We start from the raw sequence: 16,658 nt of genomic DNA, 5'->3' as shown, positions 1-16,658 counted from the left end.
TTCAACACCATGGCACTTGCTGATCCCTACAACTCTCCTTGGATCATGGACTCCGGAGCCACCAATCTCATAACGTCTCACCCAGGTATTCTACGTTCGACACTTAATTCGAGTACCTTACCTTCAATTACTGTTGGAAATGGATCTTTAGCTCCTGTCACGAACATTGGTCATGGCATTGTTCCCTCTCCTTCTCGCCCTTTTCATCTTCGTAATGTTCTTGTTTGCCCATCCATTATAAAAAATCTTATCTATGTTCGCAAATTTGTGACTGACAATTTTTGTACATTTGAATTTGATCCTTTTGGTTTTACTATAAGGATCTACCAACTCGGAATCCTCTACTCCGCTGTGATAGCTCCGGTCCCCTGTACTCCTTCACTCCATCAAGTCATGGTTCTTCTCCACTTGCTCTTACTGCTTCTGTTTCTCCTTCGTCTCTTTGGCATCGTTGTTTAGGTCACCCGAACAATCAAGTCCTACAACAAGTTCTTTCGTCTCTTTCTATTTTTTGCAATCCGACTGACTTGACAACTTTGTGTCAAGCGTGTCAATTGGGTAAACCTGCTAGGTTTTCATTTTCTTCTTCTCAATCTATAGTTACTCATCCTTTTGAAATAATACATTCCGATATTTGGACTTCTCCTCTCATGAGTGCTAGTGGCATCAAATATTATCTCCTTTTTCTTGACCAATTCACTCATTATGTTTGGATTTACCCTCTTCACCGTAAAAGTGATGTTTATTCCAAATATGTTGACTTTTCTAAGTATGTGCAGACTCAATTTCAATGTCCTATCAAAGCTCTACAGTGTGACAATGGTGGAGAGTATGACAATCATGCCATGCGAACTTTCCTGGCCTCCACGGGAACCGTCTTCTGCTTGTCATGTCCATACACGTCGCAGCAGAATGGCCGTGCCGAACGCATGATTCGCACCATCAACAACATGGTGCGAACTCTTCTTCAACAAGCCTCTATGCCGCTCACTTTTTGGGTTGAATCTCTTAATGTCATTGCTCATCTCCTCAACCTGCTTCCATCATCGGCCATTGCAAATGAAGTTCCTCACGTCAAACTGTTCCGCACGGTCCCACGATATCATGATCTCAAAACGTTTGGCTGCTTATGCTATCCCAACCTTTTGCCGACCACGTCTCACAAGCTTGCTCCACGCTCCACTTTGTGCGTCTTTCCTGGCTACCCCGTGGACCATCGCGGATACTGGTGTTTCGATATGGCATCACAAAGAATCATACTCTCCCGCCATGTCACATTCTACGAGTGTTTGTTCCCGTTTTCCTTTCCACCGTCTCCGGTTTATAGTCCACCTATTCCATCGGTTTTACCAGTTATACCACCTATTATTCCTCCCACTGCTTCTTCCCTACCTCCACCATAACCCCCACCGAGTTCTTCTCCTCTCTTGCTTCCTTCTCAGCCCACTCACCCTATGGTCACTCGCAGTAAAAGTGGTATCTTTAAACCACAAACTCCGTTGTGTCTTCACTCTGATGCCACAATAGCTCCATTACCTTTGTCTCATATGCAGGCTCTTAAGGATCCTAACTGGAATCCAGCAGTAAATGAGGAGTATGATGCTCTTATTAAACGTAAAACGTGGAAACTTGTTCCACGACCCAAAGCTACTAACATCATTCATTCTATGTGGTTATTTAGGCATAAATTCAAGGCGGATGGCACTCTTTCTCATTACAAAGCTCGACTTGTGGCCAACGGCAAGTCTCAATTACCCGGCATTGACTGTGACGAGACCTTTAGCCTTGTGGTCAAATCGGCTACCATTAACACCGTCCTCTGTGTTGCTACCTCTCGAGATTGGCCTCTTCATCAGCTTGATGTTAAGAACGCATTCTTACACGGGGATCTCGAGAAAACTGTGTATATGCATCAGCCTCCTAGGTTTTTTGATCCTTCTAAGCCTTATCATGTTTGTCTTTGACAGCGGTCTCTCTACGGGCTTAGGCAAGCACCGCGGGCGTGGTACAACCATCTTTCCACCTTTGCTCGAACCATCGGCTTCACACAGAGCAAGTATGACACGTCGCTGCTCATACTTCAAGATGGCTCAAACTATGCTTATTTACTGCTCTATGTCGACGATATTGTGCTCACGGCCTCTACCTCTCGCCTTCTCCATTGGATCATTGCTAAGTCAACGCAACTCCAACGGTTTATTTCTCAATCAACAAAATTATGCAACTGACATTCTCCATCGAGCGGGTATGACGGGTTGCAATCCTTGTCTAACACTGGCGGATACGAAGTCCAAGCTTGCCAATGTTGATGGCCCTCTGGTTTCCGATCCGACATTGTATCGTAGTTTGGCTGGGGCGCTTCAGTATCTGACCTTCACGCGACCAGACATTGCATTTGCCGTTCAAAAGGTCTGCTTGTTTATGCATGATCCACGGGAGTCTCATCTCCAGACACTTAAGCGTAATCTTCGCTACGTTAATGGCACTATTCGACATGGCATTCATATTTACCGCTCCTCTCTCACCGGTTTGATTGCTTATTCTGATGCTGACTGGGCCGGTTGCCCCTCTACCCGTCGTTCGACCTCCGGGTATTGCGTCTTTCTGGGTGAAAACCTCATATCCTGGTCCTCTAAGCGCCAACATACCGTCTCTCGTTCGAGTTCGGAGGCTGAGTATCACGGTGTCGCCAATGCCTTCTCCGAGGCCACTTGGTCACGCACTCTTCTGTGTGAAATGCACATTCCACTCCACCGTGCCACTATCGTCTACTATGATAATGTCTCCGCTATCCATTTATCGTCCAATCCTGTCCAACATCAGCGTACTAAACATGTGGAGATTGATATTCATTTCGTTCGGGAGAAAGTCGCTCTTGGCCATGTCCGTGTCTTGCATGTCCCTTCCGCACGACAGTTTGCTGATATTTTTACCAAGGCTCTCTTCTCCAGTGTTTCTTGACTTCGGACACAGCCTCAGTGTCCGTCAACCGCCGCTCAGTCTGAGGGGCAGTGTTAGATGAAGATATACATAAATCTTCTTAGGATATATTTAGATCTCCTCAATGTATATCTATTGTATATTTGGATATATCCAACCAATGTAGTATATATACATAAGTCATGAATACAATGCTCCTTACAGAGTTTTACCTTTCTATAATCTTAAACAAGTAATGTAAGCTTTTCAATTCACATTTCTCAAATGGATCCAAGATTGATCACCGGTGCGCAAATCAGAATCATAGATTATATGTATAAATAACGGGTCCATCCGCTAAAGAATGTGTGAAGAGAACTTTTTCAAAAATTCATCAGATATTTAAATACAATATCAAAAAATGTTTATAAGATAACCGTTTTTTAAAATGTAAAATCTTTGGATTGTTTTATTTGCCACAAAGTACAAATGAGGAGATTGGATTGTAAAATTAAAATCTTTGGATAGAGTCATTTTTCAAGCGAAGACTTTTTTTTTAAAACAAATGATGTGTCATTTTCTGAGTTCTCTTAGTGTCTATTGGGTTAGGAAGTTTAGCCAAGCAAACAACAAATGCTTACCTTAAACTAATGATGGGTTGTTAAGTTCACATGATATAATAATGATGAGTCAAGTTCAACAAATCCATATATAAAACAAGTAACGTATGTTTTTAGATTGAGCAAAAACATAATACACACTTACCAAATGAATCTAAGATTGATCACTGCCGCTCAAATCAGAAGCATAGATGACTTGTATACTCTAATTCATAAGGATTAGTACATTCTTGAAGCCATTGATGTCGTACCATTCATCAACACTCCTCTTCATGTAGCTTCTGCTTATGGGAACCTTGCGTTTGCTAGAAAAATTAACACATATGGGTTGAGTCCATTGCACCTTGCTATAGAGAAAGGCCAAACTCGGTTAACTCTCGGTTTTCTCAAACTTGATCCCGACCTAATTTGTCTTCGAGGAAATGAAGATATACACTTTTCCCCCCTAAGTTCTTGTGATTCCACAATAGTTCAAGTATCGGCCAAATGACCATGTAATTTAAGATATTAGTTGTTTGGTAGTTTGAATTTGCGGTGTTTCTCATTCTACTAGGCCAAACAATGTGTTTGGTCCGGTTAGTACCCAATGGACTAAATTAATGAGGGGTTGTGTTTTATATTGGTAATAGGGTACGACGTCGTTTCTTATGTTAGTAAAAAGAGGAGAAATTGACCTTATGACAGAGTTCCTTTTGGTTTGTCCCGATTGCGTCAGAGATGTGAATGTGAACGGTAAGACCGCTCTACACATTGTTGTTTTGAAAGATAGATACGAAGAGCTTGAAGTACTTGTGGGATGGGTGCAAAGACTGCGTCATATGGATGCTAAATCACTAGAGACGCAAGTGTTGAACAGACGTGATGGAAACGGTAACACGACCTTGCACATAACAACGTATCAAAAGAACATCAAGGTAATAAAGTTTTTCTAGGATCTCCAGCGGTTAACCGAAACATCCATAACCGGAATGGTTTAACCGCTCTAGATATCTTGCAAAACCAGAGACATAATAACAATAATAAGACTAGAGAAATCAAATAAACCATTCGTAAGTCAGGAGGCAAAAGCGCAACCTCTCTACCAAAGTCAAAGAAAGTGTCAGAAATATTGAAATCACCGATTATTTTCAAGAAGCATTTGTTCACAGACGCAGCTCGATACAGGAATCAAATATCAGATGGATCACGTAGTGCTCTTCTAGTGATAGTCGTGCTGATAATCACAACTACTTATATGATATAGCACTTCAACCACCAGGTGGTGTGTACCAAAGCAATGCTGAAGAAGGTAGTAGTACTACAAGTAACAAGAGTGTTAGTACGGTTGTGATGAACGAGAGTTATTTCTATGTTCTAGGGTTGTGAATAGCATGGCTTTCGAAGGAGCGTTTTTAATGGTGTTTTGCTTTTTACCATGTTTGTACTAGGGATTGCACAACACTAATAAATAAGATTTCGGGGAAAATTTGAGCTGGTTCTTTTATTAACGAGATAATTCGAGGTCGTCACAAACAAAGAGCCAAGATTAAGTTCGTCAGTTCACAAAAGAACTAACAAACAGAATAATGACGAACTCGAGAGAGCTCAGAAGTGGAAATGGATTACACAGAAAACAATAACAGATTTCGATCCAAAGTATTGCTCTCCAGGTAAAGTCTGGAAGTCAGGATGATGATCCCAATAAATGCTCTCTTCTTTCATAGGCGACTGTTGAGCTAGAGTTCTCTAGGGTTTCCATCGTGAATTCCCGAGATTGCCCTTTGCAGGAATTAATGGACTTGTTTCTAAGTTTATCGGGCCGAAATCACAATTAGCTTGTCTTGCTGGGCCTAATGGCATATTGGACGCAGCCCATATCCAACAATAGTCCCCCCTTAGTCCGGAGAGCAGCAATTCTTCTGCGATCGGAGGGCATGTTTGAATTATCTGTTAATATGCCTGCTCGGCACAGATCATTTTGGGTTGCCCCTGAGGAGAGAAATTGCTATAGTAAATCTTCTGTAAATGTCGGGCTCATCTTTCGAGGGATACCGGGAATATCCAGCGGTCTTTACTTCAAGTGCGGTTTTTGATGAATTTCCCGAAAAAGAGCGGGTTGCAGATCGAGGTGACGGATTTTCACAGTATAATTTCTGTTTTATTTACTTATTTATGTATCCTCACTCTTTTATTTTTTCTTCACTTCCTTCCTCTTCATAAAAGGTAAATTTTGTCTCTCTTTACTTTATGTTTGTGCTTCTTTCACTCTTCTTCTCTCTTTTGTTTGCACATTCCGAAACCCTAGTCGCCGCTCTTCCATATTAATCTTCGGCGGCAGCGTCGATGGTCGACCATCAGCGCGGTTCTTCTATTGATGATCGGCATAGCGCCAATGATATGGAACTAGATGGAGATCGCCGTGTTGACTCAAATTCGAATAGACCCGATCAATCTCATTGTTTGGCATCAAGGGTCGCGGCTGGAGAGAATGATCTGGGTGAGGTCGGCAGATTTGGTAATTCGGACAATCGGCCGGTTGGGATTGCTTTTGAGAGCGGCCAGTTAGGTCGGCGAGGGGATGAGGTCGGCGATATTCTGGCGGGAGCGCCCAGATCTGGTGACGTCGGCGGCGACGATGGCTTTCATGGGGTCGAGAGAGGCGAATTGGATAAGGAGGGGGTCGGCATTGTTTTCAAGAGAAGAGATCGGCAAAAGGAGAATGATTTCTCAAGTGTTGTTTTCGAGGGAGATGATTCGACCGACCGTCGGGTCGTGGTCACCGCGTGTATGGGCGGCATGTCCTTAATTGAGGTCGGGGATTCTCGGGTGAGAATGAGCAGACATCATGAAATCGATCTCCGAGGGTGGCGCGATCTTGTCGATGATGGCGCTGATCCTCATGGGTTCGGTGTTCCTTCGAGCGAACTCGCGATGGGTCTTGCGAGTGGTATGGTAGTTTGGCGAGGGGATATCGACATTAGCGGTAATGGGCTCGGCACTGATAAGCTCGACAGTGGTGAGATCGGCGGTCGTCGAACAAGGTTTGCCAATTTGAGATCGGCGAGATCCATGGTCGTTCATGGCTCCTCTTCTTTCGAGGTCGGCTCTGGTTCAAGTGAGAGAGGTCGTCGAGAAGACGAGATCAGGAGTGGAGATCGGCGGAGGAATGTAGATTTAGTGGGTGGAGATCGCTATGCCGAGGTGAGACCTTGTGAGATTGCGGATGACGCTGAGGTCGGCATTGGAGCTTCCGGAGGTCGACTTGATGGTTTCGGGAATGTTCGTCATGAGATTGATGCCGAATCTGATGATGGCGATACCGATCTCATGATGGGAGGTCGTGAGGTCGGCTTATCTTGCAGAAAGGAAGGCCATCCTTCAATTTCCATCGCATGTGTGTGGTAAAACTCTTGTGGGAAACCAACGTGCTTTCTCCAAAGAGTATGATGCTAATAAAGATGTTTTTGATGGTGTTAGTATCGACATTGGAGCAGAGTGTGGAGATCTTAACAGTTTGGCCAACGATTACAATTTTGATGATATTCTTGAGTTTAGCGAAGACAGCGAGAGTGGCTCTGGTGGGAGTCTTATGGACGTTGTCCCAGCTGAGGATGCTGGTCCGAGTTCAGCTATTTTGGGCCTTAGTGTTATTCCGGTTGTTTCCGATATTGATCTTATTGTTGGTCCGACCAATCGTGGTCCCTCATTGTGCACGTCGGATACTATTGTTGCAATGGTGCAATGGAACAAGATGCCCGAGGGGTTGGTTTTCCGGGTTCTTTAACCTCATGAACGCCCTTGGACGCCCCCAGCAGGTTTCACCGCGCTCTATGAGCATTACTTTACTGATTGTGGTCTTTGGTTCCCTCTACCAGAGTTTTTGACGCGTTATTGTGCGAGTCGCAAGATAGCTATCTCTCAGCTTTCTGTGGGAGGTATCCGTAACGCGGCTGGTTTGGCGATACTTGGTATCAACTGTGGTGTTGAGGTTGATTTGCATTTTCTTGAGGAAGCCACCAAGTTTATGAAAGTCAGAGGTAGTCCAGGATAGATCTACACTAGTGCCAAATCAGGCCACCAGATCGTCCTCGGGGCTAAAAAGAAGATTCGTCATTCGCAGCGTTATTTCTTCTTTGTTAGGCTGGACGAGCTTTCAGTTGATAGTCTCGATATGTTTTATGATACAGAGTGGAACATGTTTCTCGGTAGCTTCATTGTTTCTCATTTATAGTTGTTTGATCCTCCTTGATTGGTTTTTGACCCTTTCTTTGTTTTGGTTAATGTTTTGCAGATCCTGTCGTTCGCTTGCGCCCACATCCTCCATGTTTCTTTGATAATCTCAGGAAGATCAGAGCAGCGACCTGCAGGTGATGTGAGGTCGGCGGAGGTGGTTTCTGCTTGTGCCAACAAGAGGGCTGTCACGGTTCCTGCTGCTGCTTCGCGCGCACAGAAGAAGTCGCGTGGTGAGACTTCTGATGCCTTAGCGATTGTCGTTGCTGATTCTGGGTGTCCCACTCTGACGAGGAAGAGAGCTTCTCATGGCGAGGTGGTTGTTCCTGAGCCTGAGTCATCCAAGAGATCTAGGAGGGATGGCATACCGCGCGATACCACTTTGATTGATGATTCGTTCTCCTTCTCTTACAAGACGAAGGATGAGTTGTTCATCAACAACAGAGCTGCTAGCGGCGAGCTTGCTAGCAAGGTTCGCGGCTCCTTTGATCTGATTCCTCCTGTGAGTTCTCTCTATGATCCTGCGTTGTATCGATCGTGGGCTCGGAAACACTTTCAGGTTTGTATTCTTCTTTATGCTTTGAGTTAATTTTTACAGTTGCTACCTTGATTCCTTGCTTCTTACGTTTCATCACTACTTACGTTTCAGGATTGTGGGGGTGTGAACCACATGGTTGTCTCGTACGAGCGTCGCATTGCCGATCTGGAAAAACAACTTGCTGATTCTCGCACTTCTGAGCCATCTAGGAGGTCGGCTGAGGAACTTTGCTAGGATCTTGACAAGGAGCGAGGGGTTTCTGCTGCTCTCACGAAGCAAGCCACCGGTTTCAGGAGGTAGGTGGCCAATCTCAAGGCTTCTCTCGATGCTTCCCGCTCTCGTCTCGAGATTGACAAAGTGTCGGTGTCGAGATTGCTGGCTATAGGTCCCGTATCGAGAGGATGAGAAGGCACATCATTGACAACAGAGCGGCGAACGAGTCCCTTCTGACATTGAGCCAGGTGATGGGTGAAGGATGGTACGGTTATTCCATCGAAGACTCTGCTTGGGTTGGAGGTTGATGCGAAGATGTGGGAGGACATCCTTCATGAGAGCTCGTTTATGTTTCTAACTGAATTTTTTATTATTTTTTTAGTATAGTTGTGCCTTGTGACGGGCTGCCTACGTACCCTTAGAAAGGGATCAAGCCATTCGTATTTCATATTGCAAAGGGAGACCTCGGTTGTACGAGTCCGTCTTAGCGAGATGTCCAGCTCTTACATCGACTCCTTGGCAAAGGGAACGATTTAAAACGTGTTTTTTCTAATGGTAATAACGTTTCAGGTTTGCGGAATTCCATAAACGCGGATTCGGAGTGCCATCCAAGGTGAGGAGCTGGTAGACGCCAGGAGTGACGATCTTAGAAATTAGGTAAGGACCTTCCCAATGGGCGTCCACCTTTCCTGCATTTAGCTCGGCGGTGTTCTCGAAAACTTTTCGGAGAACGAGATCACCTTCGTCGAAGTGGCGTTGCTTGTAGTTTTGGATCCAAAGAAGTGCTTTGCCGCGCTCCTCTTCTAGAGTGTCAAGAGTATCAAACATCATTTCGGAATTCAGAGTAGGATCATGCACGAGCATGGAGCATCGCAGTGTTGGCACGCCAATTTCTTCAAGTGCAAGGGCTTCCATCCCGTGCGCGAGGGAGAACGGGGTTCGTCCTGTTGATCGGGTCGCTTCTTAAGCCCATCGATGAGAGTCTTATTGGTTGCATCAGCTTGGCCATTACCTTGTGGGTAGCGGGGCGTAGATTTGCTCAGGCGAATTCTCCACTTCGCACAGAAACCCTCAAATTCCAATGAGGTGAACTGCGTGTCATTGTCAGTGACAATTTCATATGGAAGTCCATGCCGACAGATAATGTTTTTCCAAACAAATTTATGGATTTGTTTCGCTCCTATTTTCGTAAAAGCTTCAGCCTTGGCCCACTTGGTGAAATAATCTGTCACGATGAGGATGTATTTCTTTTGACATGATGGGGAGGTATCCGACAATGTCTATTGCCCACCTCATGAAGGGGTATGGAGGCGAAGTAGTTCGCAGAAGTTCGGTCGTCGCGTGGATGAAAGGAGCATGGCGCTGATATTTCTCACATTTTGCAACGAACTTCTCGCAGTCATAGTTCATGGTCGGCCAATAGTGTCCGTTGGTGCGAATGCGCAGTGCGAGCGCGTGGCCGCCTGAGTGATTACCGCCGGCGCCCTCTTGAACCTCTCTCATCACATTATCAATTTCGTTGGGACTGACGCAAGCCAAAAGTGTGCCAGATGCGCTCCAGCGAAAGACTTCTCCGCGGTATAGTGTATAATGCGCGTAGTGAGTTCGAAGGCGTCGGGCTTCCCACTTGTCGGATGGGGCAATGCCGTCTGCGATGTAACCACGGATTTCATCCTGCCAATCGTATGACCGATCATGGTGTTCGGAGCTAGTCTGTGTTTGCGACGATGATGCTTGTCCTTAAGGAGGTGACACTTGTTCTTGGGAGAATGACTCTAGTCCTTGAAGAGGTGACACTTGTTCTTGGGATGATGACGCTTGGCCTTGTTCGACAAATACGTGCTCGACGGACTCTAGCTCGGCTGAGCACTCAACAGATGTTGGTAGTGAACTAGCCGATGGTTCGACGATAAGCAGTGTGAGCACGGGAGTGCCGTCATCTGTTCTTTGTCTTTTCGAGACTTGACAATTGGAAGTCTCATCTTGCAGAATCTTTTTCTTTTTTAAATCTTGGGTTCGGCGTTCACAGGGAGATTGATGCTTGGTTGATCTATGCTTTCAACAGGGATAACTCGACGGAGGTCGGGGTCAGACGTTGACGTCGCTGCGGGGGATTTTTGTTAATTGGAACGACTCGAATAAGCCAGATAGATCTTGGAAAACTTTAAGGTAAGCGTCCATTCGATCATTCCTAGCTTCATAATCACTGCTGAATTGGTGGGTCACCAACTTGTATCTTTTTTACCCTAATTCCGCGTGCCAGTCTCAATCCTGCGATGAAGGCTTCGTACTCGGCCTCATTGTTTGAGGCAGGAAAGGCAAGCCGGAATGATTTCTTGAGCACTTCACCTGTTGGTGAAACTAGGTGTATACCGATCCCGGAGCCGTGTCGGGAGGACGAGTCGTCAACGTGCAATGTCCACTTCTCTTCTCTCGGGGCGCCGGACTCTAGCTCGGGAGAGAGCTCGACTAGGAAGTCAGCAAGTACCTGTAAATTCGCACAAGTGCGATTCTTATACTCAATATTGTACTCGCTTAACTCTATTGCCCCCTTCGCGAGGTGACCTGACTGGCTTGGGCTATGCCGAATGGTTCGCAGGGGTTGGTTAGTCAAAATTTCAACTGTGTGATACTGAAAATACGGACGCAGCTTCCTAGCTGAGATAACTACGGCGTAAGCGAGTATCTCTAACGTGGGATAGCGGAGTTCGGCTCCGTCAAGACTTTTACTAACGTAAAAGATTGGATGTTGTTCTCCCCTATCTTCTTTAATGAGTACACCACTGACTGCCGAGCTGAATACGACAATGAATAGGTAAAGCGTTTCACCCTGACCAGGCTTTGCTAGGACGGGGGGAGTAGCTAGGTAGTTCTTGAGTTCCATGAAGGCGGACTCACACTTGTCGTCCCACTCAAACTTCTTGTTGCTGCGACGCAACTGGTAGAATGGTAGACACTTATCAGTGGGAACGTGAAATAAATCTGTTGAGAGCAGCGATTCGCCTAGTGAGGCGTTGAACTTATCGAGTATTTCGCAGGGACGGAAGGTTTGCAAGCGCCGAGATTTGTTTCGGGTTCGCTTTAATACCCCTCTTGGTGACGAGGTATCCTAGGAACTCTCCAGATGTTACGCCAAACGAGCACTTTGCCGGATTTAGCTTCATGTTATATCTATTAAGTACTTCAAAACACTTAGCGATATTCGAGACATGATCGGCGGCGCGGGTCGACTTGACCAACATGTCATTAATGTACACTTCCATGGTTTATCCGAGCTGCTCGGCAAACATGCGGTTAACAAGGCGCTGGTAGGTTGAACCAGCGTTTTTCAAGCCAAATGGCATAACCTTGTGCATCATAATCTGGTTGTACCCCGAGTATGCATCCATGAACGAAAGAAGTTTGTTCTCCGCGGTGGCCTCAACTAGTTGGTCGATTCGCGGTAGGGGGAAACTATCCTTTGGGCATGCCTTGTTGAGATCAGTAAAATTGACGCACACCCGCCACTTGTCGTTCTTCTCCTTTACCACTACTGGATTGCTTAACCAGTCGAGGTACTTCACCTCTGTAATCGATCCAGCATCAAGCACCTTTTTGACTTCTTCGTTGACGGCAGCAGTGCGCTCTGGACAGAGCTTTCGTCACTTTTATTTGATTGGCTTGAATGTCGGGTCGACGTTGAGCTCTTGGCAGGTTATGCTTGGGTCGATCCTAGTCATGCTGCTCATGTTCCATGCGAAGGTCGTGGTGTTTTTGCATAGGAACTTCACAAGCTCGTCCTTGATAGATTGTGGTAGGTCGGCACCGATCCCCATGCAGCGAGTTACGTTGGAAGGATCGATGTATACTTGGATGACAGATTCTGTGTTCGGGCGAACACGACCATCCCTCTGCTCGGCGGGGTCTGAAATGGCGAACGTCTGGGCGTTGCGTTGCTGCCGTTCGATAATGAAACAGGTTCTCACTACTAGTGACTCTCCTCGTAGTGTAAATATTCCTCTAGAGGTTGGGAACTTTACACACTGATGATAGGTCGATGCCACTGCTTTCATCTTATGCAACCAGGGCATGCGGAGGATAACATTGTAGACAATCGGCTTGTCGATGATGGCGAAGTTGATACAATGCATCATTCCGCCCACATAGACTGGCAACATGATCGTGCCTACTGTCATCACTGTGTCACCGTCGAATCCGGTGAGAGGTTGTACATCGTGCTCGGCCGTCCGTAGATCGACCTCTATTTGGATGAGCACATCCTTAAAGATGACATTGACCGAGCTGCCTGTGTCGATCAAGATTTTGGTGACCACCAGCGGGTCGTTGTGCGGCCCAGTTAGGCCTGCTTCATCAGCCTCATCGAATACGATCGCCTCGGATTTCGTTGTAGGTTGCGTACTTTGAGCTATCAACTCCCGATTCACCTCTAGTCCCCGCTGGTAAGCTTTGATTGATCGGACTGAGTCGCGGCAGGTCGCCAAACCGCCCATGATCATATTGATTCTTCGACGCGGGGCTGGAGCGTTCGTATCTTCAGCCGTCTCGGGGTTTGTTTTGAGAGTTGGGGCCGGAGGCGGCGGCAGAGTTTCGGTTCCGCGTTGTGGCGCTCGAGTTGTGTCGTATTGCCTACTTGGATTTTCGTTCTCAGAATTAAAGAAATGGTTGTCCCTGTGGGCTGCGATTAGTCGTCGCTCGAGGTCGACATCAATTTGGCCCTCTTTGAATTTGTCGAGCAAGATCTGTTGGAGGGTGTATCACTATTTTGTTGAATGCCCCGCTCGCTAGTGGTACTCACAATATTTGTTGCCACCTTTTCCCGATGGGTCTCGAACCCACTTGTTATTCCAAGGCTTTGATGAAGATGCTTAGGGAGCTTGATTACTAACTGCAAACGTTTGAACTTTCTATCCTTTTTCCAACTTTTCGGCGTACTCCTTATCAAAGTGTTGACGAGGATCGTGATGCTCGTCTTGTACCTTCTCCTTTCCTTTCGTCGACTTGGAGGTCGGCGGTTCTGGATGGTTCGTTCTCGATGCTCTCTCTTTGTCGAGCTCGATGTATTTATTAGCACGGTGCAGTGCGTCATCCAGAGTTAGAGGCTCGTGGATTATGATATCCTCCCTAAATCGGGAGCCGTAAACAAGAGCACTACGGAGAGATGAATTCGTTGTATCGTCGGCAATCGAGAGTTTCAAAACGATTCTTTTAAATCTCTCCATGAAATCTCGGAATGATTCATCGTTCTGCTGGAACAAGTTCCAGAGATCAGCATTCGAGGCACCTCGGATTATAAACGTGGAGTGGTGCTGGAGAAAGGCGGTGGTCAGCTCGTGATAGCTCCCTATCGAGTTCGGCGGAAGTCGAGAGAACCACCCTAGCGCTCCATGGGCTAAATCTCGACAAACAAATGGCAGCAACCAGCTTCGTATTCTTCTTCAGTGAAGTGGGCTCGGCTAATTGTGACACTCATTGAAGTTAAAAACGGTTTTAGATCATCCAATCCATTATACAGGGTAAATTTGAACTTGTTCACATAACCGATGCTTGCCGTAAATGGCGAGCGCTGGGCTTCCTCGAGCACTCGATCAAGGTTAGGAGCAGAGCTCGTAGCTCGGTGGACTCTTGAGGAGAGTTCATGCAGCATCGTCTCTAGACGTCGTATGGTTTTGTCTTTGAGATCTCCATCAGACTGTCGTCTCGGCAGTGTCGGAGTCAGCAGACTTCCGCTCCGTCGGCCCTGGCTATATCGCTGCTCGTCAGTTGGCTCCTCTCTTCATCGATCGATGGATTCTACAATTATAGACGTCAGACGGCTTATGTGGCCGTTGTATCGATCTTCCACAAATAGCTGCAGCGGGGGAGGATTCTCGTTCTGCTCGGAAGGATTGCTCTTGTTCCGGCGCTTGCCCCTCCTTCGCTGGAGCCTGCTGATCTGGTTCTGGGAGGCCTCCTGTGCAGCTGAAATCGCCTCGAGTCGTTCATTTGTTCCGTCAAGCCGATCGAGAATGACTTGTATCAGGTCATCAATCCCGCTCCTTTGTACGGGCAAGGCGTTAGGGAGAGCGGCGTTAGGGAGAGCGACATTGGTGAGAGTGGCGACATTGGTGACGAGCTGGTCTGCGGCAGGTCCGGTTTCAGCACGTGTAGCTACAAGAGGCTCAGAGGGCGCGTCGGACGCTGGCGGAGAGATTGTGTTCGGCAGGGAGTCTGCGATTGAGACCGTCGAGGAAGGTAGAGGCGGGACAGTTTGTGTTCTTGTTCGCCCCCATCGTTGCTCCGTTGGCTGTTCGGAAGTGTTGTTGAGATCTTTGCTGGAATTCGTCATGAGTCTTGAATCTTCGTGGTAGTGTGGACCGTCGGTCTTGATTCGTCAAAAAGAAGTGCTCTACTCTTGCCCCACGGTGGGTGCCAATTGTTTGTATTGGGGATTGCACAACACTAATAAATAAGATTTCGGGGAAAAGTTGAGCTGGTTCTTTTATTAACGAGATAATTCGATGTCGTCACTAACAAAGAGCCAAGATTAAGTTCGTTAGTTCACAAGAAAACTAACAAACAGAATAATGACGAACTCGAGAGAGCTCAGAAGTGGAAATGGATTACAAAGAAAACAATAACAAATATCGATGCAAAGTATTGCTCTCCGGGTAAAGTCTGGATGTCAGGATGGTGATCCCAATAAATGCTCTCTTCTTTTATAGGCAACTGTTGACCTAGAGTTCTCTAGGGTTTCCATCGTAAATTCCCGAGATTGCCCTTTGCAGGAATTAATGGACTTGCTTCTAGGTTTATCGGGCCGAAATCACAATTAGTTTATCTTGTTGGGCCGAGTGGCATATTGGGCGCAGCCCATATCTAACATACCAGCTGGAGAAGAATACATATGGGCGTTTATATGGATAAGGGTGCCTCTCCATGTCTCTTACTTGTCTCAATGGCTGTGATATTTCCAGATAAAATGTGGTATTTACCTATCAGTGTAGTGTGGGTGATGTTCGTTGTTTTAGTTAACATGGTTGTGTTTTTCTTGTGGTGGCTTACTTTGATGGTTGTTCTGTAATTTTCGTCAATTACTACTAATAAAAGGGACAATTTGAACCCTCTCAAATAGTCCACCTCAGCTTTTACAAAATCTCTCTCACTAGTTGCCTCCTCATCTCTTCTACTTTCTTTGATTTTTTGGAAAAATAATTTTTTTTTGTGATGCCACGTTAACTAAGCGTTATACTTCTAGATTTCCAAGGAGCATCAATAAGTAACGATCTCTCCACTTCCTTATTCACAATCACAACTCTATATTCTAACCTTTTAGACTTCTATCTTATTGTTTTGTTTGCGTCAGATCTAAATATATATTGATCTTGTGCGAGATGATGGATCCATGGAGTACACAAAGAGGTCCATGTTCTATTGTTTGAGATTAAAATATATTTTTTGCAATGGTCAGGAGTAATCTGGACATGTTCTCCAAAAAAAATATAGGTTGATCAAGTTGGTTGTAGGTTGCATACGATGATGGATGAATCTACGGAACGCCAAATAGGTACATGTACATCAATTGTTTCGTTTGCGTCAGACTTAAAGATATTATGAGCCATGGTGACGACGAATCTGAGACATGTTCTACAAAAAGTTATATTGTTCGAGTTAGTCGCAGGTTGTGTAAGATGATGGATATACGGAGCACACAAAGAGGTGCATGTACATTGATTCTCTTATTAGGGTAATTGTGTTGCGTGTGTCCTTGATGTATACCTTTCGTTTATTATATTTTTCTGTTTCAGTAGAAATTTTATTAACTAAATGGGGTTTCAAACCGTAACCTCTTCTGTATGGGATACTGATCTTGATACAACTCATTCTTTTCTAATCATCTGAATAAAATTTTATCATTTTTCCTACTACTTTTTTTTTGGACAAACTCATTTTTCCTACTTCTATGATATAGGTTTTGTTAGCTAATTGTCTATTAGAATTCAAAATATGTAGATACATTTGTAGATCATAAGGCATGTTCCATGTATTTTAATTAGTTTGTATATAAAAGTAGTGGAAGCCGAAAGGCTTCGCAGCGGCTCCATTAAAACCAAACAAAGCCTAAATGGAATTGAAAATTTTATGTTATTCAATTGTGTTACTACTAAGAGTTTACCTTTTCA

At 45.4% G+C, this 16,658-nt stretch overlaps 1 pseudogene; it reads left to right on the top strand.

Annotated features, from left to right (window-relative positions):
* The first annotated feature begins 3,666 nt into the window (after positions 1-3,666).
* LOC104738400 (ankyrin repeat-containing protein BDA1 pseudogene) lies at positions 3,667-15,559 on the top strand (annotated as a pseudogene).
* The last annotated feature ends 1,099 nt before the right edge of the window (positions 15,560-16,658 follow it).

This window comes from Camelina sativa, chromosome 13 (assembly GCF_030686135.1).
Source record: "Camelina sativa cultivar CO46 ecotype springtype chromosome 13, ASM3068613v1".
NCBI classification, from domain to species: Eukaryota; Viridiplantae; Streptophyta; class Magnoliopsida; order Brassicales; family Brassicaceae; genus Camelina; species Camelina sativa.
Note: the sequence above shows the minus strand (reverse complement) of the source record. Positions and strands in the feature narration are given on the sequence as shown.